Source organism: Eleutherodactylus coqui, chromosome 11, assembly GCF_035609145.1.
Source record: "Eleutherodactylus coqui strain aEleCoq1 chromosome 11, aEleCoq1.hap1, whole genome shotgun sequence".
In the NCBI taxonomy this organism is placed as follows: domain Eukaryota; kingdom Metazoa; phylum Chordata; class Amphibia; order Anura; family Eleutherodactylidae; genus Eleutherodactylus; species Eleutherodactylus coqui.
In genome coordinates, this window is record NC_089847.1 from 55,853,032 (window position 1) to 55,878,031 (window position 25,000).

The 25,000-nt window shown below is 42.8% G+C and overlaps 22 non-coding genes across 22 annotated transcripts; all 22 read right to left on the reverse strand.

Annotated features, from left to right (window-relative positions):
• Positions 1–236: 236 nt before the first annotated feature.
• TRNAQ-UUG (transfer RNA glutamine (anticodon UUG)) lies at positions 237–308 on the reverse strand. Its single transcript has one exon. It is a non-coding gene; the product is annotated as a tRNA-Gln (tRNA).
• Positions 309–924: 616 nt separating this feature from the next.
• Positions 925–996, reverse strand: TRNAQ-UUG (transfer RNA glutamine (anticodon UUG)). Its single transcript has one exon. It is a non-coding gene; the product is annotated as a tRNA-Gln (tRNA).
• A 616-nt stretch (positions 997–1,612) lies between these two features.
• Positions 1,613–1,684, reverse strand: TRNAQ-UUG (transfer RNA glutamine (anticodon UUG)). The gene has a single exon. It is a non-coding gene; the product is annotated as a tRNA-Gln (tRNA).
• A 616-nt stretch (positions 1,685–2,300) lies between these two features.
• TRNAQ-UUG (transfer RNA glutamine (anticodon UUG)) lies at positions 2,301–2,372 on the reverse strand. Its single transcript has one exon. It is a non-coding gene; the product is annotated as a tRNA-Gln (tRNA).
• Positions 2,373–2,988: 616 nt separating this feature from the next.
• On the reverse strand, positions 2,989–3,060 carry TRNAQ-UUG (transfer RNA glutamine (anticodon UUG)). Its single transcript has one exon. It is a non-coding gene; the product is annotated as a tRNA-Gln (tRNA).
• Positions 3,061–3,676: 616 nt separating this feature from the next.
• TRNAQ-UUG (transfer RNA glutamine (anticodon UUG)) lies at positions 3,677–3,748 on the reverse strand. Its single transcript has one exon. It is a non-coding gene; the product is annotated as a tRNA-Gln (tRNA).
• Positions 3,749–5,740: 1,992 nt separating this feature from the next.
• Positions 5,741–5,812, reverse strand: TRNAQ-UUG (transfer RNA glutamine (anticodon UUG)). Its single transcript has one exon. It is a non-coding gene; the product is annotated as a tRNA-Gln (tRNA).
• Positions 5,813–6,428: 616 nt separating this feature from the next.
• On the reverse strand, positions 6,429–6,500 carry TRNAQ-UUG (transfer RNA glutamine (anticodon UUG)). Its single transcript has one exon. It is a non-coding gene; the product is annotated as a tRNA-Gln (tRNA).
• A 1,304-nt stretch (positions 6,501–7,804) lies between these two features.
• On the reverse strand, positions 7,805–7,876 carry TRNAQ-UUG (transfer RNA glutamine (anticodon UUG)). Its single transcript has one exon. It is a non-coding gene; the product is annotated as a tRNA-Gln (tRNA).
• Positions 7,877–9,181: 1,305 nt separating this feature from the next.
• TRNAQ-UUG (transfer RNA glutamine (anticodon UUG)) lies at positions 9,182–9,253 on the reverse strand. The gene has a single exon. It is a non-coding gene; the product is annotated as a tRNA-Gln (tRNA).
• A 1,304-nt stretch (positions 9,254–10,557) lies between these two features.
• On the reverse strand, positions 10,558–10,629 carry TRNAQ-UUG (transfer RNA glutamine (anticodon UUG)). The gene has a single exon. It is a non-coding gene; the product is annotated as a tRNA-Gln (tRNA).
• A 616-nt stretch (positions 10,630–11,245) lies between these two features.
• On the reverse strand, positions 11,246–11,317 carry TRNAQ-UUG (transfer RNA glutamine (anticodon UUG)). Its single transcript has one exon. It is a non-coding gene; the product is annotated as a tRNA-Gln (tRNA).
• A 1,304-nt stretch (positions 11,318–12,621) lies between these two features.
• TRNAQ-UUG (transfer RNA glutamine (anticodon UUG)) lies at positions 12,622–12,693 on the reverse strand. The gene has a single exon. It is a non-coding gene; the product is annotated as a tRNA-Gln (tRNA).
• A 1,304-nt stretch (positions 12,694–13,997) lies between these two features.
• Positions 13,998–14,069, reverse strand: TRNAQ-UUG (transfer RNA glutamine (anticodon UUG)). Its single transcript has one exon. It is a non-coding gene; the product is annotated as a tRNA-Gln (tRNA).
• Positions 14,070–14,685: 616 nt separating this feature from the next.
• Positions 14,686–14,757, reverse strand: TRNAQ-UUG (transfer RNA glutamine (anticodon UUG)). The gene has a single exon. It is a non-coding gene; the product is annotated as a tRNA-Gln (tRNA).
• Positions 14,758–16,061: 1,304 nt separating this feature from the next.
• On the reverse strand, positions 16,062–16,133 carry TRNAQ-UUG (transfer RNA glutamine (anticodon UUG)). Its single transcript has one exon. It is a non-coding gene; the product is annotated as a tRNA-Gln (tRNA).
• A 616-nt stretch (positions 16,134–16,749) lies between these two features.
• TRNAQ-UUG (transfer RNA glutamine (anticodon UUG)) lies at positions 16,750–16,821 on the reverse strand. The gene has a single exon. It is a non-coding gene; the product is annotated as a tRNA-Gln (tRNA).
• A 1,304-nt stretch (positions 16,822–18,125) lies between these two features.
• Positions 18,126–18,197, reverse strand: TRNAQ-UUG (transfer RNA glutamine (anticodon UUG)). Its single transcript has one exon. It is a non-coding gene; the product is annotated as a tRNA-Gln (tRNA).
• Positions 18,198–19,501: 1,304 nt separating this feature from the next.
• TRNAQ-UUG (transfer RNA glutamine (anticodon UUG)) lies at positions 19,502–19,573 on the reverse strand. The gene has a single exon. It is a non-coding gene; the product is annotated as a tRNA-Gln (tRNA).
• Positions 19,574–20,189: 616 nt separating this feature from the next.
• On the reverse strand, positions 20,190–20,261 carry TRNAQ-UUG (transfer RNA glutamine (anticodon UUG)). The gene has a single exon. It is a non-coding gene; the product is annotated as a tRNA-Gln (tRNA).
• A 1,992-nt stretch (positions 20,262–22,253) lies between these two features.
• Positions 22,254–22,325, reverse strand: TRNAQ-UUG (transfer RNA glutamine (anticodon UUG)). The gene has a single exon. It is a non-coding gene; the product is annotated as a tRNA-Gln (tRNA).
• Positions 22,326–23,629: 1,304 nt separating this feature from the next.
• TRNAQ-UUG (transfer RNA glutamine (anticodon UUG)) lies at positions 23,630–23,701 on the reverse strand. The gene has a single exon. It is a non-coding gene; the product is annotated as a tRNA-Gln (tRNA).
• Positions 23,702–25,000: the final 1,299 nt, after the last annotated feature.

The following is a 25,000-nucleotide window of genomic DNA, read 5'->3' on the forward strand; positions in this document are numbered from 1 at the left end:
AGCCACATACTTGTTAATATTCCCGGTTTACATAGAAGAGCAGCAAATATTAACGTAGTCGGCAGAATTTGAACCTGCGCGGGGAGACTTCAATGGATTTCTAGTCCATCGCCTTAACCGCTTGGCCACAACTACACATGAGAAGCCTCATAGCTACTCTAGAAATGGGCTTGGGCCTATGACTATACAGCATTAGCAAAAGTCAGAGAAGGCATGTGCAGCTAAAGTGATTATGGAGGTTCCACCGAGATTTGAACTCGGATCGCTGGATTCAAAGTCCAGAGTGCTAACCATTACACCATGGAACCACACACTGAGTTAAAATCAGCCTAAAAGGAGGGAGCAATATACCTAGAAAAGTTGTACTGGAGAAAAGATTGTCGTCCAAAAGGCACTAGATAGTTTCCACACTCTGACCCCTTTCCATCACTTCAGCAAACATTTAATCTAAAGGATTCCATCTGTGCCTTAAAGAAAATTTCCAAAGGGACACATTTGTTGAAAGTTATGTATTTGGCAGGCTTTTTTTGACTCCCACGGATCAAGAAGATCAGCAAAAGAAATTGTAGCCGGCAGTATTTGAACCTGCGTGACAAACACAGTGGAAAGCTTGCCGTGCAAAAAGCACTCAATATTTACTCCACTTTGAACACATTACTGTTTCCGTGACTTGCAAAAACCAACACCAAGCCACATACTTGTTAATATTCCCGGTTTACATAGAAGAGCAGCAAATATTAACGTAGTCGGCAGAATTTGAACCTGCGCGGTGAGACTTCAATGGATTTCTAGTCCATCGCCTTAACCGCTCGGCCACAACTACACATGAGAAGCCTCATAGCTACTCTAGAAATGGGCTTGGGCCTATGACTATACAGCATTAGCAAAAGTCAGAGAAGGCATGTGCGGCTAAAGCGATTATGGAGGTTCCACCGAGATTTGAACTCGGATCGCTGGATTCAAAGTCCAGAGTGCTAACCATTACACCATGGAACCACACACTGAGTTAAAATCAGCCTAAAAGGAGGGAGCAATATACCTAGAAAAGTTGTACTGGAGAAAAGATTGTCGTCCAAAAGGCACTAGATAGTTTCCACACTCTGACCCCTTTCCATCACTTCAGCAAACATTTAATCTAAAGGATTCCATCTGTGCCTTAAGGAAAATTTCCAAAGGGACACATTTGTTGAAAGTTATGTATTTGGCAGGCTTTTTTTGACTCCCACGGATCAAGAAGAACAGCAAAAGAAATTGTAGCCGGCAGTATTTGAACCTGCGTGACAAACGCAGTGGAAAGCTTGCCGTGCAAAAAGCACTCAATATTTACTCCACTTTGAACACATTACTGTTTCCGTGACTTGCAAAAACCAACACCAAGCCACATACTTGTTAATATTCCCGGTTTACATAGAAGAGCAGCAAATATTAACGTAGTCGGCAGAATTTGAACCTGCGCGGGGAGACTTCAATGGATTACTAGTCCATCGCCTTAACCGCTCGGCCACAACTACACATGAGAAGCCTCATAGCTACTCTAGAAATGGGCTTGGGCCTATGACTATACAGCATTAGCAAAAGTCAGAGAAGGCATGTGCGGCTAAAGCGATTATGGAGGTTCCACCGAGATTTGAACTCGGATCGCTGGATTCAAAGTCCAGAGTGCTAACCATTACACCATGGAACCACACACTGAGTTAAAATCAGCCTAAAAGGAGGGAGCAATATACCTAGAAAAGTTGTACTGGAGAAAAGATTGTCGTCCAAAAGGCACTAGATAGTTTCCACACTCTGACCCCTTTCCATCACTTCAGCAAACATTTAATCTAAAGGATTCCATCTGTGCCTTAAGGAAAATTTCCAAAGGGACACATTTGTTGAAAGTTATGTATTTGGCAGGCTTTTTTTGACTCCCACGGATCAAGAAGAACAGCAAAAGAAATTGTAGCCGGCAGTATTTGAACCTGCGTGACAAACGCAGTGGAAAGCTTGCCGTGCAAAAAGCACTCAATATTTACTCCACTTTGAACACATTACTGTTTCCGTGACTTGCAAAAACCAACACCAAGCCACATACTTGTTAATATTCCCGGTTTACATAGAAGAGCAGCAAATATTAACGTAGTCGGCAGAATTTGAACCTGCGCGGGGAGACTTCAATGGATTTCTAGTCCATCGCCTTAACCGCTCGGCCACAACTACACATGAGAAGCCTCATAGCTACTCTAGAAATGGGCTTGGGCCTATGACTATACAGCATTAGCAAAAGTCAGAGAAGGCATGTGCAGCTAAAGTGATTATGGAGGTTCCACCGAGATTTGAACTCGGATCGCTGGATTCAAAGTCCAGAGTGCTAACCATTACACCATGGAACCACACACTGAGTTAAAATCAGCCTAAAAGGAGGGAGCAATATACCTAGAAAAGTTGTACTGGAGAAAAGATTGTCGTCCAAAAGGCACTAGATAGTTTCCACACTCTGACCCCTTTCCATCACTTCAGCAAACATTTAATCTAAAGGATTCCATCTGTGCCTTAAGGAAAATTTCCAAAGGGACACATTTGTTGAAAGTTATGTATTTGGCAGGCTTTTTTTGACTCCCACGGATCAAGAAGAACAGCAAAAGAAATTGTAGCCGGCAGTATTTGAACCTGCGTGACAAACGCAGTGGAAAGCTTGCCGTGCAAAAAGCACTCAATATTTACTCCACTTTGAACACATTACTGTTTCCGTGACTTGCAAAAACCAACACCAAGCCACATACTTGTTAATATTCCCGGTTTACATAGAAGAGCAGCAAATATTAACGTAGTCGGCAGAATTTGAACCTGCGCGGGGAGACTTCAATGGATTTCTAGTCCATCGCCTTAACCGCTCGGCCACAACTACACATGAGAAGCCTCATAGCTACTCTAGAAATGGGCTTGGGCCTATGACTATACAGCATTAGCAAAAGTCAGAGAAGGCATGTGCAGCTAAAGTGATTATGGAGGTTCCACCGAGATTTGAACTCGGATCGCTGGATTCAAAGTCCAGAGTGCTAACCATTACACCATGGAACCACACACTGAGTTAAAATCAGCCTAAAAGGAGGGAGCAATATACCTAGAAAAGTTGTACTGGAGAAAAGATTGTCGTCCAAAAGGCACTAGATAGTTTCCACACTCTGACCCCTTTCCATCACTTCAGCAAACATTTAATCTAAAGGATTCCATCTGTGCCTTAAAGAAAATTTCCAAAGGGACACATTTGTTGAAAGTTATGTATTTGGCAGGCTTTTTTTGACTCCCACGGATCAAGAAGATCAGCAAAAGAAATTGTAGCCGGCAGTATTTGAACCTGCGTGACAAACACAGTGGAAAGCTTGCCGTGCAAAAAGCACTCAATATTTACTCCACTTTGAACACATTACTGTTTCCGTGACTTGCAAAAACCAACACCAAGCCACATACTTGTTAATATTCCCGGTTTACATAGAAGAGCAGCAAATATTAACGTAGTCGGCAGAATTTGAACCTGCGCGGTGAGACTTCAATGGATTACTAGTCCATCGCCTTAACCGCTCGGCCACAACTACACATGAGAAGCCTCATAGCTACTCTAGAAATGGGCTTGGGCCTATGACTATACAGCATTAGCAAAAGTCAGAGAAGGCATGTGCGGCTAAAGCGATTATGGAGGTTCCACCGAGATTTGAACTCGGATCGCTGGATTCAAAGTCCAGAGTGCTAACCATTACACCATGGAACCACACACTGAGTTAAAATCAGCCTAAAAGGAGGGAGCAATATACCTAGAAAAGTTGTACTGGAGAAAAGATTGTCGTCCAAAAGGCACTAGATAGTTTCCACACTCTGACCCCTTTCCATCACTTCAGCAAACATTTAATCTAAAGGATTCCATCTGTGCCTTAAGGAAAATTTCCAAAGGGACACATTTGTTGAAAGTTATGTATTTGGCAGGCTTTTTTTGACTCCCACGGATCAAGAAGAACAGCAAAAGAAATTGTAGCCGGCAGTATTTGAACCTGCGTGACAAACGCAGTGGAAAGCTTGCCGTGCAAAAAGCACTCAATATTTACTCCACTTTGAACACATTACTGTTTCCGTGACTTGCAAAAACCAACACCAAGCCACATACTTGTTAATATTCCCGGTTTACATAGAAGAGCAGCAAATATTAACGTAGTCGGCAGAATTTGAACCTGCGCGGGGAGACTTCAATGGATTTCTAGTCCATCGCCTTAACCGCTCGGCCACAACTACACATGAGAAGCCTCATAGCTACTCTAGAAATGGGCTTGGGCCTATGACTATACAGCATTAGCAAAAGTCAGAGAAGGCATGTGCAGCTAAAGTGATTATGGAGGTTCCACCGAGATTTGAACTCGGATCGCTGGATTCAAAGTCCAGAGTGCTAACCATTACACCATGCAACAACACACTGAGTTAAAATCAGCCTAAAAGGAGGGAGCAATATACCTAGAAAAGTTGTACTGGAGAAAAGATTGTCGTCCAAAAGGCACTAGATAGTTTCCACACTCTGACCCCTTTCCATCACTTCAGCAAACATTTAATCTAAAGGATTCCATCTGTGCCTTAAGGAAAATTTCCAAAGGGACACATTTGTTGAAAGTTACGTATTTGGCAGGCTTTTTTTGACTCCCACGGATCAAGAAGATCAGCAAAAGAAATTGTAGCTGGCAGTATTTGAACCTGCGTGACAAACGCAGTGGAAAGCTTGCCGTGCAAAAAGCACTCAATATTTACTCCACTTTGAACACATTACTGTTTCCGTGACTTGCAAAAACCAACACCAAGCCACATACTTGTTAATATTCCCGGTTTACATAGAAGAGCAGCAAATATTAACGTAGTCGTCAGAATTTGAACCTGCGCGGGGAGACTTCAATGGATTTCTAGTCCATCGCCTTAACCGCTCGGCCACAACTACACATGAGAAGCCTCATAGCTACTCTAGAAATGGGCTTGGGCCTATGACTATACAGCATTAGCAAAAGTCAGAGAAGGCATGTGCAGCTAAAGTGATTATGGAGGTTCCACCAAGATTTGAACTCGGATCGCTGGATTCAAAGTCCAGAGTGCTAACCATTACACCATGGAACCACAAACTGAGTTTAAATCAGCCTAAAAGGAGGGAGTAATATACCTAGAAAAGTTGTACTGGAGAAAAGATTGTCGTCCAAAAGGCACTAGATAGTTTCCACACTCTGACCCCTTTCCATCACTTCAGCAAACATTTAATCTAAAGGATTCCATCTGTGCCTTAAGGAAAATTTCCAAAGGGACACATTTGTTGAAAGTTATGTATTTGGCAGGCTTTTTTTGACTCCCACGGATCAAGAAGATCAGCAAAAGAAATTGTAGCCGGCAGTATTTCAACCTGCGTGACAAACACAGTGGAAAGCTTGCCGTGCAAAAAGCACTCAATATTTACTCCACTTTGAACACATTACTGTTTCCGTGACTTGCAAAAACCAACACCAAGCCACATACTTGTTAATATTCCCGGTTTACATAGAAGAGCAGCAAATATTAACGTAGTCGGCAGAATTTGAACCTGCGCGGGGAGACTTCAATGGATTTCTAGTCCATCGCCTTAACCGCTCGGCCACAACTACACATGAGAAGCCTCATAGCTACTCTAGAAATGGGCTTGGGCCTATGACTATACAGCATTAGCAAAAGTCAGAGAAGGCATGTGCGGCTAAAGTGATTATGGAGGTTCCACCGAGATTTGAACTCGGATCGCTGGATTCAAAGTCCAGAGTGCTAACCATTACACCATGGAACCTCACACTGATTTAAAATCAGCCTAAAAGGAGGGAGTAATATACCTAGAAAAGTTGTACTGGAGAAAAGATGGTCGTCCAAAAGGCACTAGATAGTTTCCACACTCTGACCCCTTTCCATCACTTTAGCAAACATTTAATCTAAAGGATTCCATCTGTGCCTTAAGGAAAATTTCCAAAGGGACACATTTGTTGAAAGTTATGTATTTGGCAGGCTTTTTTTGACTCCCACGGATCAAGAAGATCAGCAAAAGAAATTGTAGCCGGCAGTATTTCAACCTGCGTGACAAACACAGTGGAAAGCTTGCCGTGCAAAAAGCACTCAATATTTACTCCACTTTGAACACATTACTGTTTCCGTGACTTGCAAAAACCAACACCAAGCCACATACTTGTTAATATTCCCGGTTTACATAGAAGAGCAGCAAATATTAACGTAGTCGGCAGAATTTGAACCTGCGCGGTGAGACTTCAATGGATTTCTAGTCCATCGCCTTAACCGCTCGGCCACAACTACACATGAGAAGCCTCATAGCTACTCTAGAAATGGGCTTGGGCCTATGACTATACAGCATTAGCAAAAGTCAGAGAAGGCATGTGCGGCTAAAGCGATTATGGAGGTTCCACCGAGATTTGAACTCGGATCGCTGGATTCAAAGTCCAGAGTGCTAACCATTACACCATGGAACCACACACTGAGTTAAAATCAGCCTAAAAGGAGGGAGCAATATACCTAGAAAAGTTGTACTGGAGAAAAGATTGTCGTCCAAAAGGCACTAGATAGTTTCCACACTCTGACCCCTTTCCATCACTTCAGCAAACATTTAATCTAAAGGATTCCATCTGTGCCTTAAGGAAAATTTCCAAAGGGACACATTTGTTGAAAGTTACGTATTTGGCAGGCTTTTTTTGACTCCCACGGATCAAGAAGATCAGCAAAAGAAATTGTAGCTGGCAGTATTTGAACCTGCGTGACAAACGCAGTGGAAAGCTTGCCGTGCAAAAAGCACTCAATATTTACTCCACTTTGAACACATTACTGTTTCCGTGACTTGCAAAAACCAACACCAAGCCACATACTTGTTAATATTCCCGGTTTACATAGAAGAGCAGCAAATATTAACGTAGTCGGCAGAATTTGAAGCTGCGCGGGGAGACTTCAATGAATTTCTAGTCCATCGCCTTAACCGCTCGGCCACAACTACACATGAGAAGCCTCATAGCTACTCTAGAAATGGGCTTGGGCCTATGACTATACAGCATTAGCAAAAGTCAGAGAAGGCATGTGCGGCTAAAGTGATTATGGAGGTTCCACCGAGATTTGAACTCGGTTCGCTGGATTCAAAGTCCACAGTGCTAACCATTACACCATGGAACCACACACTGAGTTAAAATCAGCCTAAAAGGAGGGAGCAATATACCTAGAAAAGTTGTACTGGAGAAAAGATTGTCGTCCAAAAGGCACTAGATAGTTTCCACACTCTGACCCCTTTCCATCACTTCAGCAAACATTTAATCTAAAGGATTCCATCTGTGCCTTAAGGAAAATTTCCAAAGGGACACATTTGTTGAAAGTTATGTATTTGGCAGGCTTTTTTTGACTCCCACGGATCAAGAAGAACAGCAAAAGAAATTGTAGCCGGCAGTATTTGAACCTGCGTGACAAACGCAGTGGAAAGCTTGCCGTGCAAAAAGCACTCAATATTTACTCCACTTTGAACACATTACTGTTTCCGTGACTTGCAAAAACCAACACCAAGCCACATACTTGTTAATATTCCCGGTTTACATAGAAGAGCAGCAAATATTAACGTAGTCGGCAGAATTTGAACCTGCGCGGGGAGACTTCAATGGATTTCTAGTCCATCGCCTTAACCGCTCGGCCACAACTACACATGAGAAGCCTCATAGCTACTCTAGAAATGGGCTTGGGCCTATGACTATACAGCATTAGCAAAAGTCAGAGAAGGCATGTGCAGCTAAAGTGATTATGGAGGTTCCACCGAGATTTGAACTCGGATCGCTGGATTCAAAGTCCAGAGTGCTAACCATTACACCATGGAACCACACACTGAGTTAAAATCAGCCTAAAAGGAGGGAGCAATATACCTAGAAAAGTTGTACTGGAGAAAAGATTGTCGTCCAAAAGGCACTAGATAGTTTCCACACTCTGACCCCTTTCCATCACTTCAGCAAACATTTAATCTAAAGGATTCCATCTGTGCCTTAAGGAAAATTTCCAAAGGGACACATTTGTTGAAAGTTACGTATTTGGCAGGCTTTTTTTGACTCCCACGTAATCAAGAAGATCAGCAAAAGAAATGGTAGCTGGCAGTATTTGAACCTGCGTGACAAACGCAGTGGAAAGCTTGCCGTGCAAAAAGCACTCAATATTTACTCCACTTTGAACACATTACTGTTTCCGTGACTTGCAAAAACCAACACCAAGCCACATACTTGTTAATATTCCCGGTTTACATAGAAGAGCAGCAAATATTAACGTAGTCGGCAGAATTTGAAGCTGCGCGGGGAGACTTCAATGAATTTCTAGTCCATCGCCTTAACCGCTCGGCCACAACTACACATGAGAAGCCTCATAGCTACTCTAGAAATGGGCTTGGGCCTATGACTATACAGCATTAGCAAAAGTCAGAGAAGGCATGTGCGGCTAAAGTGATTATGGAGGTTCCACCGAGATTTGAACTCGGTTAGCTGGATTCAAAGTCCACAGTGCTAACCATTACACCATGGAACCACACACTGATTTAAAATCAGCCTAAAAGGATGGAGCAATATACCTAGAAAAGTTGTACTGGAGAAAAGATTGTCGTCCAAAAGGCACTAGATAGTTTCCACACTCTGACCCCTTTCCATCACTTCAGCAAACATTTAATCTAAAGGATTCCATCTGTGCCTTAAGGAAAATTTCCAAAGGGACACATTTGTTGAAAGTTATGTATTTGGCAGGCTTTTTTTGACTCCCACGGATCAAGAAGAACAGCAAAAGAAATTGTAGCCGGCAGTATTTGAACCTGCGTGACAAACGCAGTGGAAAGCTTGCCGTGCAAAAAGCACTCAATATTTACTCCACTTTGAACACATTACTGTTTCCGTGACTTGCAAAAACCAACACCAAGCCACATACTTGTTAATATTCCCGGTTTACATAGAAGAGCAGCAAATATTAACGTAGTCGGCAGAATTTGAACCTGCGCGGGGAGACTTCAATGGATTTCTAGTCCATCGCCTTAACCGCTCGGCCACAACTACACATGAGAAGCCTCATAGCTACTCTAGAAATGGGCTTGGGCCTAAGACTATACAGCATTAGCAAAAGTCAGAGAAGGCATGTGCAGCTAAAGTGATTATGGAGGTTCCACCGAGATTTGAACTCGGATCGCTGGATTCAAAGTCCAGAGTGCTAACCATTACACCATGGAACCACACACTGAGTTAAAATCAGCCTAAAAGGAGGGAGCAATATACCTAGAAAAGTTGTACTGGAGAAAAGATTGTCGTCCAAAAGGCACTAGATAGTTTCCACACTCTGACCCCTTTCCATCACTTCAGCAAACATTTAATCTAAAGGATTCCATCTGTGCCTTAAGGAAAATTTCCAAAGGGACACATTTGTTGAAAGTTACGTATTTGGCAGGCTTTTTTTGACTCCCACGGATCAAGAAGATCAGCAAAAGAAATTGTAGCTGGCAGTATTTGAACCTGCGTGACAAACGCAGTGGAAAGCTTGCCGTGCAAAAAGCACTCAATATTTACTCCACTTTGAACACATTACTGTTTCCGTGACTTGCAAAAACCAACACCAAGCCACATACTTGTTAATATTCCCGGTTTACATAGAAGAGCAGCAAATATTAACGTAGTCGTCAGAATTTGAACCTGCGCGGGGAGACTTCAATGGATTTCTAGTCCATCGCCTTAACCGCTCGGCCACAACTACACATGAGAAGCCTCATAGCTACTCTAGAAATGGGCTTGGGCCTATGACTATACAGCATTAGCAAAAGTCAGAGAAGGCATGTGCAGCTAAAGTGATTATGGAGGTTCCACCAAGATTTGAACTCGGATCGCTGGATTCAAAGTCCAGAGTGCTAACCATTACACCATGGAACCACAAACTGAGTTTAAATCAGCCTAAAAGGAGGGAGTAATATACCTAGAAAAGTTGTACTGGAGAAAAGATTGTCGTCCAAAAGGCACTAGATAGTTTCCACACTCTGACCCCTTTCCATCACTTCAGCAAACATTTAATCTAAAGGATTCCATCTGTGCCTTAAGGAAAATTTCCAAAGGGACACATTTGTTGAAAGTTATGTATTTGGCAGGCTTTTTTTGACTCCCACGGATCAAGAAGATCAGCAAAAGAAATTGTAGCCGGCAGTATTTGAACCTGCGTGACAAACACAGTGGAAAGCTTGCCGTGCAAAAAGCACTCAATATTTACTCCACTTTGAACACATTACTGTTTCCGTGACTTGCAAAAACCAACACCAAGCCACATACTTGTTAATATTCCCGGTTTACATAGAAGAGCAGCAAATATTAACGTAGTCGGCAGAATTTGAACCTGCGCGGGGAGACTTCAATGGATTTCTAGTCCATCGCCTTAACCGCTCGGCCACAACTACACATGAGAAGCCTCATAGCTACTCTAGAAATGGGCTTGGGCCTATGACTATACAGCATTAGCAAAAGTCAGAGAAGGCATGTGCGGCTAAAGTGATTATGGAGGTTCCACCGAGATTTGAACTCGGATCGCTGGATTCAAAGTCCAGAGTGCTAACCATTACACCATGGAACCTCACACTGATTTAAAATCAGCCTAAAAGGAGGGAGTAATATACCTAGAAAAGTTGTACTGGAGAAAAGATGGTCGTCCAAAAGGCACTAGATAGTTTCCACACTCTGACCCCTTTCCATCACTTCAGCAAACATTTAATCTAAAGGATTCCATCTGTGCCTTAAGGAAAATTTCCAAAGGGACACATTTGTTGAAAGTTATGTATTTGGCAGGCTTTTTTTGACTCCCACGGATCAAGAAGATCAGCAAAAGAAATTGTAGCCGGCAGTATTTCAACCTGCGTGACAAACACAGTGGAAAGCTTGCCGTGCAAAAAGCACTCAATATTTACTCCACTTTGAACACATTACTGTTTCCGTGACTTGCAAAAACCAACACCAAGCCACATACTTGTTAATATTCCCGGTTTACATAGAAGAGCAGCAAATATTAACGTAGTCGGCAGAATTTGAACCTGCGCGGTGAGACTTCAATGGATTTCTAGTCCATCGCCTTAACCGCTCGGCCACAACTACACATGAGAAGCCTCATAGCTACTCTAGAAATGGGCTTGGGCCTATGACTATACAGCATTAGCAAAAGTCAGAGAAGGCATGTGCGGCTAAAGCGATTATGGAGGTTCCACCGAGATTTGAACTCGGATCGCTGGATTCAAAGTCCAGAGTGCTAACCATTACACCATGGAACCACACACTGAGTTAAAATCAGCCTAAAAGGAGGGAGCAATATACCTAGAAAAGTTGTACTGGAGAAAAGATTGTCGTCCAAAAGGCACTAGATAGTTTCCACACTCTGACCCCTTTCCATCACTTCAGCAAACATTTAATCTAAAGGATTCCATCTGTGCCTTAAGGAAAATTTCCAAAGGGACACATTTGTTGAAAGTTACGTATTTGGCAGGCTTTTTTTGACTCCCACGGATCAAGAAGATCAGCAAAAGAAATTGTAGCTGGCAGTATTTGAACCTGCGTGACAAACGCAGTGGAAAGCTTGCCGTGCAAAAAGCACTCAATATTTACTCCACTTTGAACACATTACTGTTTCCGTGACTTGCAAAAACCAACACCAAGCCACATACTTGTTAATATTCCCGGTTTACATAGAAGAGCAGCAAATATTAACGTAGTCGGCAGAATTTGAAGCTGCGCGGGGAGACTTCAATGAATTTCTAGTCCATCGCCTTAACCGCTCGGCCACAACTACACATGAGAAGCCTCATAGCTACTCTAGAAATGGGCTTGGGCCTATGACTATACAGCATTAGCAAAAGTCAGAGAAGGCATGTGCGGCTAAAGTGATTATGGAGGTTCCACCGAGATTTGAACTCGGTTCGCTGGATTCAAAGTCCACAGTGCTAACCATTACACCATGGAACCACACACTGATTTAAAATCAGCCTAAAAGGAGGGAGCAATATACCTAGAAAAGTTGTACTGGAGAAAAGATTGTCGTCCAAAAGGCACTAGATAGTTTCCACACTCTGACCCCTTTCCATCACTTCAGCAAACATTTAATCTAAAGGATTCCATCTGTGCCTTAAGGAAAATTTCCAAAGGGACACATTTGTTGAAAGTTATGTATTTGGCAGGCTTTTTTTGACTCCCACGGATCAAGAAGAACAGCAAAAGAAATTGTAGCCGGCAGTATTTGAACCTGCGTGACAAACGCAGTGGAAAGCTTGCCGTGCAAAAAGCACTCAATATTTACTCCACTTTGAACACATTACTGTTTCCGTGACTTGCAAAAACCAACACCAAGCCACATACTTGTTAATATTCCCGGTTTACATAGAAGAGCAGCAAATATTAACGTAGTCGGCAGAATTTGAACCTGCGCGGGGAGACTTCAATGGATTTCTAGTCCATCGCCTTAACCGCTCGGCCACAACTACAAATGAGAAGCCTCATAGCTACTCTAGAAATGGGCTTGGGCCTAAGACTATACAGCATTAGCAAAAGTCAGAGAAGGCATGTGCAGCTAAAGTGATTATGGAGGTTCCACCGAGATTTGAACTCGGATCGCTGGATTCAAAGTCCAGAGTGCTAACCATTACACCATGGAACCACACACTGAGTTAAAATCAGCCTAAAAGGAGGGAGCAATATACCTAGAAAAGTTGTACTGGAGAAAAGATTGTCGTCCAAAAGGCACTAGATAGTTTCCACACTCTGACCCCTTTCCATCACTTCAGCAAACATTTAATCTAAAGGATTCCATCTGTGCCTTAAGGAAAATTTCCAAAGGGACACATTTGTTGAAAGTTACGTATTTGGCAGGCTTTTTTTGACTCCCACGGATCAAGAAGATCAGCAAAAGAAATTGTAGCTGGCAGTATTTGAACCTGCGTGACAAACGCAGTGGAAAGCTTGCCGTGCAAAAAGCACTCAATATTTACTCCACTTTGAACACATTACTGTTTCCGTGACTTGCAAAAACCAACACCAAGCCACATACTTGTTAATATTCCCGGTTTACATAGAAGAGCAGCAAATATTAACGTAGTCGTCAGAATTTGAACCTGCGCGGGGAGACTTCAATGGATTTCTAGTCCATCGCCTTAACCGCTCGGCCACAACTACACATGAGAAGCCTCATAGCTACTCTAGAAATGGGCTTGGGCCTATGACTATACAGCATTAGCAAAAGTCAGAGAAGGCATGTGCAGCTAAAGTGATTATGGAGGTTCCACCAAGATTTGAACTCGGATCGCTGGATTCAAAGTCCAGAGTGCTAACCATTACACCATGGAACCACAAACTGAGTTTAAATCAGCCTAAAAGGAGGGAGTAATATACCTAGAAAAGTTGTACTGGAGAAAAGATTGTCGTCCAAAAGGCACTAGATAGTTTCCACACTCTGACCCCTTTCCATCACTTCAGCAAACATTTAATCTAAAGGATTCCATCTGTGCCTTAAGGAAAATTTCCAAAGGGACACATTTGTTGAAAGTTATGTATTTGGCAGGCTTTTTTTGACTCCCACGGATCAAGAAGATCAGCAAAAGAAATTGTAGCCGGCAGTATTTGAACCTGCGTGACAAACACAGTGGAAAGCTTGCCGTGCAAAAAGCACTCAATATTTACTCCACTTTGAACACATTACTGTTTCCGTGACTTGCAAAAACCAACACCAAGCCACATACTTGTTAATATTCCCGGTTTACATAGAAGAGCAGCAAATATTAACGTAGTCGGCAGAATTTGAACCTGCGCGGGGAGACTTCAATGGATTTCTAGTCCATCGCCTTAACCGCTCAGCCACAACTACACATGAGAAGCCTCATAGCTACTCTAGAAATGGGCTTGGGCCTATGACTATACAGCATTAGCAAAAGTCAGAGAAGGCATGTGCGGCTAAAGTGATTATGGAGGTTCCACCGAGATTTGAACTCGGATCGCTGGATTCAAAGTCCAGAGTGCTAACCATTACACCATGGAACCTCACACTGATTTAAAATCAGCCTAAAAGGAGGGAGTAATATACCTAGAAAAGTTGTACTGGAGAAAAGATGGTCGTCCAAAAGGCACTAGATAGTTTCCACACTCTGACCCCTTTCCATCACTTCAGCAAACATTTAATCTAAAGGATTCCATCTGTGCCTTAAGGAAAATTTCCAAAGGGACACATTTGTTGAAAGTTATGTATTTGGCAGGCTTTTTTTGACTCCCACGGATCAAGAAGATCAGCAAAAGAAATTGTAGCCGGCAGTATTTCAACCTGCGTGACAAACACAGTGGAAAGCTTGCCGTGCAAAAAGCACTCAATATTTACTCCACTTTGAACACATTACTGTTTCCGTGACTTGCAAAAACCAACACCAAGCCACATACTTGTTAATATTCCCGGTTTACATAGAAGAGCAGCAAATATTAACGTAGTCGGCAGAATTTGAACCTGCGCGGGGAGACTTCAATGGATTTCTAGTCCATCGCCTTAACCGCTCGGCCACAACTACACATGAGAAGCCTCATAGCTACTCTAGAAATGGGCTTGGGCCTATGACTATACAGCATTAGCAAAAGTCAGAGAAGGCATGTGCGGCTAAAGTGATTATGGAGGTTCCACCGAGATTTGAACTCGGATCGCTGGATTCAAAGTCCAGAGTGCTAACCATTACACCATGGAACCTCACACTGATTTAAAATCAGCCTAAAAGGAGGGAGTAATATACCTAGAAAAGTTGTACTGGAGAAAAGATGGTCGTCCAAAAGGCACTAGATAGTTTCCACACTCTGACCCCTTTCCATCACTTCAGCAAACATTTAATCTAAAGGATTCCATCTGTGCCTTAAGGAAAATTTCCAAAGGGACACATTTGTTGAAAGTTACGTATTTGGCAGGCTTTTTTTGACTCCCACGGATCAAGAAGATCAGCAAAAGAAATTGTAGCTGGCAGTATTTGAACCTGCGTGACAAACGCAGTGGAAAGCTTGCCGTGCAAAAAGCACTCAATATTTACTCCACTTTGAACACATTACTGTTTCCGTGACTTGCAAAAACCAACACCAAGCCACATACTTGTTAATATTCCCGGTTTACATAGAAGAGCAGCAAATATTAACGTAGTCGGCAGAATTTGAAGCTGCGCGGGGAGACTTCAATGAATTTCTAGTCCATCGCCTTAACCGCTCGGCCACAACTACACATGAGAAGCCTCATAGCTACTCTAGAAATGGGCTTGGGCCTATGACTATACAGCATTAGCAAAAGTCAGAGAAGGCATGTGCGGCTAAAGTGATTATGGAGGTTCCACCGAGATTTGAACTTGGTTCGCTGGATTCAAAGTCCACAGTGCTAACCATTACACCATGGAACCACACACTGAGTTAAAATCAGCCTAAAAGGAGGGAGCAATATACCTAGAAAAGTTGTACTGGAGAAAAGATTGTCGTCCAAAAGGCACTAGATAGTTTCCACACTCTGACCCCTTTCCATCACTTCAGCAAACATTTAATCTAAAGGATTCCATCTGTGCCTTAAGGAAAATTTCCAAAGGGACACATTTGTTGAAAGTTATGTATTTGGCAGGCTTTTTTTGACTCCCACGGATCAAGAAGAACAGCAAAAGAAATTGTAGCCGGCAGTATTTGAACCTGCGTGACAAACGCAGTGGAAAGCTTGCCGTGCAAAAAGCACTCAATATTTACTCCACTTTGAACACATTACTGTTTCCGTGACTTGCAAAAACCAACACCAAGCCGCATACTTGTTAATATTCCCGGTTTACATAGAAGAGCAGCAAATATTAACGTAGTCGGCAGAATTTGAACCTGCGCGGGGAGACTTCAATGGATTTCTAGTCCATCGCCTTAACCGCTCGGCCACAACTACACATGAGAAGCCTCATAGCTACTCTAGAAATGGGCTTGGGCCTATGACTATACAGCATTAGCAAAAGTCAGAGAAGGCATGTGCAGCTAAAGTGATTATGGAGGTTCCACCGAGATTTGAACTCGGATCGCTGGATTCAAAGTCCAGAGTGCTAACCATTACACCATGGAACCACACACTGAGTTAAAATCAGCCTAAAAGGAGGGAGCAATATACCTAGAAAAGTTGTACTGGAGAAAAGATTGTCGTCCAAAAGGCACTAGATAGTTTCCACACTCTGACCCCTTTCCATCACTTCAGCAAACATTTAATCTAAAGGATTCCATCTGTGCCTTAAGGAAAATTTCCAAAGGGACACATTTGTTGAAAGTTATGTATTTGGCAGGCTTTTTTTGACTCCCACGGATCAAGAAGAACAGCAAAAGAAATTGTAGCCGGCAGTATTTGAACCTGCGTGACAAACGCAGTGGAAAGCTTGCCGTGCAAAAAGCACTCAATATTTACTCCACTTTGAACACATTACTGTTTCCGTGACTTGCAAAAACCAACACCAAGCCACATACTTGTTAATATTCCCGGTTTACATAGAAGAGCAGCAAATATTAACGTAGTCGGCAGAATTTGAACCTGCGCGGGGAGACTTCAATGGATTTCTAGTCCATCGCCTTAACCGCTCGGCCACAACTACACATGAGAAGCCTCATAGCTACTCTAGAAATGGGCTTGGGCCTATGACTATACAGCATTAGCAAAAGTCAGAGAAGGCATGTGCAGCTAAAGTGATTATGGAGGTTCCACCGAGATTTGAACTCGGATCGCTGGATTCAAAGTCCAGAGTGCTAACCATTACACCATGGAACCACACACTGAGTTAAAATCAGCCTAAAAGGAGGGAGCAATATACCTAGAAAAGTTGTACTGGAGAAAAGATTGTCGTCCAAAAGGCACTAGATAGTTTCCACACTCTGACCCCTTTCCATCACTTCAGCAAACATTTAATCTAAAGGATTCCATCTGTGCCTTAAGGAAAATTTCCAAAGGGACACATTTGTTGAAAGTTACGTATTTGGCAGGCTTTTTTTGACTCCCACGGATCAAGAAGATCAGCAAAAGAAATGGTAGCTGGCAGTATTTGAACCTGCGTGACAAACGCAGTGGAAAGCTTGCCGTGCAAAAAGCACTCAATATTTACTCCACTTTGAACACATTACTGTTTCCGTGACTTGCAAAAACCAACACCAAGCCACATACTTGTTAATATTCCCGGTTTACATAGAAGAGCAGCAAATATTAACGTAGTCGGCAGAATTTGAAGCTGCGCGGGGAGACTTCAATGAATTTCTAGTCCATCGCCTTAACCGCTCGGCCACAACTACACATGAGAAGCCTCATAGCTACTCTAGAAATGGGCTTGGGCCTATGACTATACAGCATTAGCAAAAGTCAGAGAAGGCATGTGCGGCTAAAGTGATTATGGAGGTTCCACCGAGATTTGAACTCGGTTAGCTGGATTCAAAGTCCACAGTGCTAACCATTACACCATGGAACCACACACTGATTTAAAATCAGCCTAAAAGGATGGAGCAATATACCTAGAAAAGTTGTACTGGAGAAAAGATTGTCGTCCAAAAGGCACTAGATAGTTTCCACACTCTGACCCCTTTCCATCACTTCAGCAAACATTTAATCTAAAGGATTCCATCTGTGCCTTAAGGAAAATTTCCAAAGGGACACATTTGTTGAAAGTTATGTATTTGGCAGGCTTTTTTTGACTCCCACGGATCAAGAAGAACAGCAAAAGAAATTGTAGCCGGCAGTATTTGAACCTGCGTGACAAACGCAGTGGAAAGCTTGCCGTGCAAAAAGCACTCAATATTTACTCCACTTTGAACACATTACTGTTTCCGTGACTTGCAAAAACCAACACCAAGCCACATACTTGTTAATATTCCCGGTTTACATAGAAGAGCAGCAAATATTAACGTAGTCGGCAGAATTTGAACCTGCGCGGGGAGACTTCAATGGATTTCTAGTCCATCGCCTTAACCGCTCGGCCACAACTACACATGAGAAGCCTCATAGCTACTCTAGAAATGGGCTTGGGCCTAAGACTATACAGCATTAGCAAAAGTCAGAGAAGGCATGTGCAGCTAAAGTGATTATGGAGGTTCCACCGAGATTTGAACTCGGATCGCTGGATTCAAAGTCCAGAGTGCTAACCATTACACCATGGAACCACACACTGAGTTAAAATCAGCCTAAAAGGAGGGAGCAATATACCTAGAAAAGTTGTACTGGAGAAAAGATTGTCGTCCAAAAGGCACTAGATAGTTTCCACACTCTGACCCCTTTCCATCACTTCAGCAAACATTTAATCTAAAGGATTCCATCTGTGCCTTAAGGAAAATTTCCAAAGGGACACATTTGTTGAAAGTTACGTATTTGGCAGGCTTTTTTTGACTCCCACGGATCAAGAAGATCAGCAAAAGAAATTGTAGCTGGCAGTATTTGAACCTGCGTGACAAACGCAGTGGAAAGCTTGCCGTGCAAAAAGCACTCAATATTTACTCCACTTTGAACACATTACTGTTTCCGTGACTTGCAAAAACCAACACCAAGCCACATACTTGTTAATATTCCCGGTTTACATAGAAGAGCAGCAAATATTAACGTAGTCGTCAGAATTTGAACCTGCGCGGGGAGACTTCAATGGATTTCTAGTCCATCGCCTTAACCGCTCGGCCACAACTACACATGAGAAGCCTCATAGCTACTCTAGAAATGGGCTTGGGCCTATGACTATACAGCATTAGCAAAAGTCAGAGAAGGCATGTGCAGCTAAAGTGATTATGGAGGTTCCACCAAGATTTGAACTCGGATCGCTGGATTCAAAGTCCAGAGTGCTAACCATTACACCATGGAACCACAAACTGAGTTTAAATCAGCCTAAAAGGAGGGAGTAATATACCTAGAAAAGTTGTACTGGAGAAAAGATTGTCGTCCAAAAGGCACTAGATAGTTTCCACACTCTGACCCCTTTCCATCACTTCAGCAAACATTTAATCTAAAGGATTCCATCTGTGCCTTAAGGAAAATTTCCAAAGGGACACATTTGTTGAAAGTTATGTATTTGGCAGGCTTTTTTTGACTCCCACGGATCAAGAAGATCAGCAAAAGAAATTGTAGCCGGCAGTATTTGAACCTGCGTGACAAACACAGTGGAAAGCTTGCCGTGCAAAAAGCACTCAATATTTACTCCACTTTGAACACATTACTGTTTCCGTGACTTGCAAAAACCAACACCAAGCCACATACTTGTTAATATTCCCGGTTTACATAGAAGAGCAGCAAATATTAACGTAGTCGGCAGAATTTGAACCTGCGCGGGGAGACTTCAATGGATTTCTAGTCCATCGCCTTAACCGCTCGGCCACAACTACACATGAGAAGCCTCATAGCTACTCTAGAAATGGGCTTGGGCCTATGACTATACAGCATTAGCAAAAGTCAGAGAAGGCATGTGCGGCTAAAGTGATTATGGAGGTTCCACCGAGATTTGAACTCGGATCGCTGGATTCAAAGTCCAGAGTGCTAACCATTACACCATGGAACCTCACACTGATTTAAAATCAGCCTAAAAGGAGGGAGTAATATACCTAGAAAAGTTGTACTGGAGAAAAGATGGTCGTCCAAAAGGCACTAGATAGTTTCCACACTCTGACCCCTTTCCATCACTTCAGCAAACATTTAATCTAAAGGATTCCATCTGTGCCTTAAGGAAAATTTCCAAAGGGACACATTTGTTGAAAGTTATGTATTTGGCAGGCTTTTTTTGACTCCCACGGATCAAGAAGATCAGCAAAAGAAATTGTAGCCGGCAGTATTTCAACCTGCGTGACAAACACAGTGGAAAGCTTGCCGTGCAAAAAGCACTCAATATTTACTCCACTTTGAACACATTACTGTTTCCGTGACTTGCAAAAACCAACACCAAGCCACATACTTGTTAATATTCCCGGTTTACATAGAAGAGCAGCAAATATTAACGTAGTCGGCAGAATTTGAACCTGCGCGGTGAGACTTCAATGGATTTCTAGTCCATCGCCTTAACCGCTCGGCCACAACTACACATGAGAAGCCTCATAGCTACTCTAGAAATGGGCTTGGGCCTATGACTATACAGCATTAGCAAAAGTCAGAGAAGGCATGTGCGGCTAAAGCGATTATGGAGGTTCCACCGAGGTTTGAACTCGGATCGCTGGATTCAAAGTCCAGAGTGCTAACCATTACACCATGGAACCACACACTGAGTTAAAATCAGCCTAAAAGGAGGGAGCAATATACCTAGAAAAGTTGTACTGGAGAAAAGATTGTCGTCCAAAAGGCACTAGATAGTTTCCACACTCTGACCCCTTTCCATCACTTCAGCAAACATTTAATCTAAAGGATTCCATCTGTGCCTTAAGGAAAATTTCCAAAGGGACACATTTGTTGAAAGTTACGTATTTGGCAGGCTTTTTTTGACTCCCACGGATCAAGAAGATCAGCAAAAGAAATTGTAGCTGGCAGTATTTGAACCTGCGTGACAAACGCAGTGGAAAGCTTGCCGTGCAAAAAGCACTCAATATTTACTCCACTTTGAACACATTACTGTTTCCGTGACTTGCAAAAACCAACACCAAGCCACATACTTGTTAATATTCCCGGTTTACATAGAAGAGCAGCAAATATTAACGTAGTCGGCAGAATTTGAAGCTGCGCGGGGAGACTTCAATGAATTTCTAGTCCATCGCCTTAACCGCTCGGCCACAACTACACATGAGAAGCCTCATAGCTACTCTAGAAATGGGCTTGGGCCTATGACTATACAGCATTAGCAAAAGTCAGAGAAGGCATGTGCGGCTAAAGTGATTATGGAGGTTCCACCGAGATTTGAACTCGGTTCGCTGGATTCAAAGTCCACAGTGCTAACCATTACACCATGGAACCACACACTGACTTAAAATCAGCCTAAAAGGAGGGAGCAATATACCTAGAAAAGTTGTACTGGAGAAAAGATTGTCGTCCAAAAGGCACTAGATAGTTTCCACACTCTGACCCCTTTCCATCACTTCAGCAAACATTTAATCTAAAGGATTCCATCTGTGCCTTAAGGAAAATTTCCAAAGGGACACATTTGTTGAAAGTTATGTATTTGGCAGGCTTTTTTTGACTCCCACGGATCAAGAAGAACAGCAAAAGAAATTGTAGCCGGCAGTATTTGAACCTGCGTGACAAACGCAGTGGAAAGCTTGCCGTGCAAAAAGCACTCAATATTTACTCCACTTTGAACACATTACTGTTTCCGTGACTTGCAAAAACCAACACCAAGCCACATACTTGTTAATATTCCCGGTTTACATAGAAGAGCAGCAAATATTAACGTAGTCGGCAGAATTTGAACCTGCGCGGGGAGACTTCAATGGATTTCTAGTCCATCGCCTTAACCGCTCGGCCACAACTACAAATGAGAAGCCTCATAGCTACTCTAGAAATGGGCTTGGGCCTAAGACTATACAGCATTAGCAAAAGTCAGAGAAGGCATGTGCGGCTAAAGTGATTATGGAGGTTCCACCGAGATTTGAACTTGGTTCGCTGGATTCAAAGTCCACAGTGCTAACCATTACACCATGGAACCACACACTGAGTTAAAATCAGCCTAAAAGGAGGGAGCAATATACCTAGAAAAGTTGTACTGGAGAAAAGATTGTCGTCCAAAAGGCACTAGATAGTTTCCACACTCTGACCCCTTTCCATCACTTCAGCAAACATTTAATCTAAAGGATTCCATCTGTGCCTTAAGGAAAATTTCCAAAGGGACACATTTGTTGAAAGTTATGTATTTGGCAGGCTTTTTTTGACTCCCACGGATCAAGAAGAACAGCAAAAGAAATTGTAGCCGGCAGTATTTGAACCTGCGTGACAAACGCAGTGGAAAGCTTGCCGTGCAAAAAGCACTCAATATTTACTCCACTTTGAACACATTACTGTTTCCGTGACTTGCAAAAACCAACACCAAGCCACATACTTGTTAATATTCCCGGTTTACATAGAAGAGCAGCAAATATTAACGTAGTCGGCAGAATTTGAACCTGCGCGGGGAGACTTCAATGGATTTCTAGTCCATCGCCTTAACCGCTCGGCCACAACTACACATGAGAAGCCTCATAGCTACTCTAGAAATGGGCTTGGGCCTATGACTATACAGCATTAGCAAAAGTCAGAGAAGGCATGTGCAGCTAAAGTGATTATGGAGGTTCCACCGAGATTTGAACTCGGATCGCTGGATTCAAAGTCCAGAGTGCTAACCATTACACCATGGAACCACACACTGAGTTAAAATCAGCCTAAAAGGAGGGAGCAATATACCTAGAAAAGTTGTACTGGAGAAAAGATTGTCGTCCAAAAGGCACTAGATAGTTTCCACACTCTGACCCCTTTCCATCACTTCAGCAAACATTTAATCTAAAGGATTCCATCTGTGCCTTAAGGAAAATTTCCAAAGGGACACATTTGTTGAAAGTTACGTATTTGGCAGGCTTTTTTTGACTCCCACGGATCAAGAAGATCAGCAAAAGAAATTGTAGCTGGCAGTATTTGAACCTGCGTGACAAACGCAGTGGAAAGCTTGCCGTGCAAAAAGCACTCAATATTTACTCCACTTTGAACACATTACTGTTTCCGTGACTTGCAAAAACCAACACCAAGCCACATACTTGTTAATATTCCCGGTTTACATAGAAGAGCAGCAAATATTAACGTAGTCGGCAGAATTTGAAGCTGCGCGGGGAGACTTCAATGAATTTCTAGTCCATCGCCTTAACCGCTCGGCCACAACTACACATGAGAAGCCTCATAGCTACTCTAGAAATGGGCTTGGGCCTATGACTATACAGCATTAGCAAAAGTCAGAGAAGGCATGTGCGGCTAAAGTGATTATGGAGGTTCCACCGAGATTTGAACTCGGTTCGCTGGATTCAAAGTCCACAGTGCTAACCATTACACCATGGAACCACACACTGAGTTAAAATCAGCCTAAAAGGAGGGAGCAATATACCTAGAAAAGTTGTACTGGAGAAAAGATTGTCGTCCAAAAGGCACTAGATAGTTTCCACACTCTGACCCCTTTCCATCACTTCAGCAAACATTTAATCTAAAGGATTCCATCTGTGCCTTAAGGAAAATTTCCAAAGGGACACATTTGTTGAAAGTTATGTATTTGGCAGGCTTTTTTTGACTCCCACGGATCAAGAAGAACAGCAAAAGAAATTGTAGCCGGCAGTATTTGAACCTGCGTGACAAACGCAGTGGAAAGCTTGCCGTGCAAAAAGCACTCAATATTTACTCCACTTTGAACACATTACTGTTTCCGTGACTTGCAAAAACCAACACCAAGCCACATACTTGTTAATATTCCCGGTTTACATAGAAGAGCAGCAAATATTAACGTAGTCGGCAGAATTTGAACCTGCGCGGGGAGACTTCAATGGATTTCTAGTCCATCGCCTTAACCGCTCGGCCACAACTACACATGAGAAGCCTCATAGCTACTCTAGAAATGGGCTTGGGCCTATGACTATACAGCATTAGCAAAAGTCAGAGAAGGCATGTGCAGCTAAAGTGATCATGGAGGTTCCACCGAGATTTGAACTCGGATCGCTGGATTCAAAGTCCAGAGTGCTAACCATTACACCATGGAACCACACACTGAGTTAAAATCAGCCTAAAAGGAGGGAGCAATATACCTAGAAAAGTTGTACTGGAGAAAAGATTGTCGTCCAAAAGGCACTAGATAGTTTCCACACTCTGACCCCTTTCCATCACTTCAGCAAACATTTAATCTAAAGGATTCCATCTGTGCCTTAAGGAAAATTTCCAAAGGGACACATTTGTTGAAAGTTACGTATTTGGCAGGCTTTTTTTGACTCCCACGGATCAAGAAGATCAGCAAAAGAAATGGTAGCTGGCAGTATTTGAACCTGCGTGACAAACGCAGTGGAAAGCTTGCCGTGCAAAAAGCACTCAATATTTACTCCACTTTGAACACATTACTGTTTCCGTGACTTGCAAAAACCAACACCAAGCCACATACTTGTTAATATTCCCGGTTTACATAGAAGAGCAGCAAATATTAACGTAGTCGGCAGAATTTGAAGCTGCGCGGGGAGACTTCAATGAATTTCTAGTCCATCGCCTTAACCGCTCGGCCACAACTACACATGAGAAGCCTCATAGCTACTCTAGAAATGGGCTTGGGCCTATGACTATACAGCATTAGCAAAAGTCAGAGAAGGCATGTGCAGCTAAAGTGATTATGGAGGTTCCACCGAGATTTGAACTCGGTTCGCTGGATTCAAAGTCCACAGTGCTAACCATTACACCATGGAACCACACACTGATTTAAAATCAGCCTAAAAGGATGGAGCAATATACCTTGAAAAGTTGTACTGGAGAAAAGATTGTCGTCCAAAAGGCACTAGATAGTTTCCACACTCTGACCCCTTTCCATCACTTCAGCAAACATTTAATCTAAAGGATTCCATCTGTGCCTTAAGGAAAATTTCCAAAGGGACACATTTGTTGAAAGTTATGTATTTGGCAGGCTTTTTTTGACTCCCACGGATCAAGAAGAACAGCAAAAGAAATTGTAGCCGGCAGTATTTGAACCTGCGTGACAAACGCAGTGGAAAGCTTGCCGTGCAAAAAGCACTCAATATTTACTCCACTTTGAACACATTACTGTTTCCGTGACTTGCAAAAACCAACACCAAGCCACATACTTGTTAATATTCCCGGTTTACATAGAAGAGCAGCAAATATTAACGTAGTCGGCAGAATTTGAACCTGCGCGGGGAGACTTCAATGGATTTCTAGTCCATCGCCTTAACCGCTCGGCCACAACTACACATGAGAAGCCTCATAGCTACTCTAGAAATGGGCTTGGGCCTATGACTATACAGCATTAGCAAAAGTCAGAGAAGGCATGTGCAGCTAAAGTGAT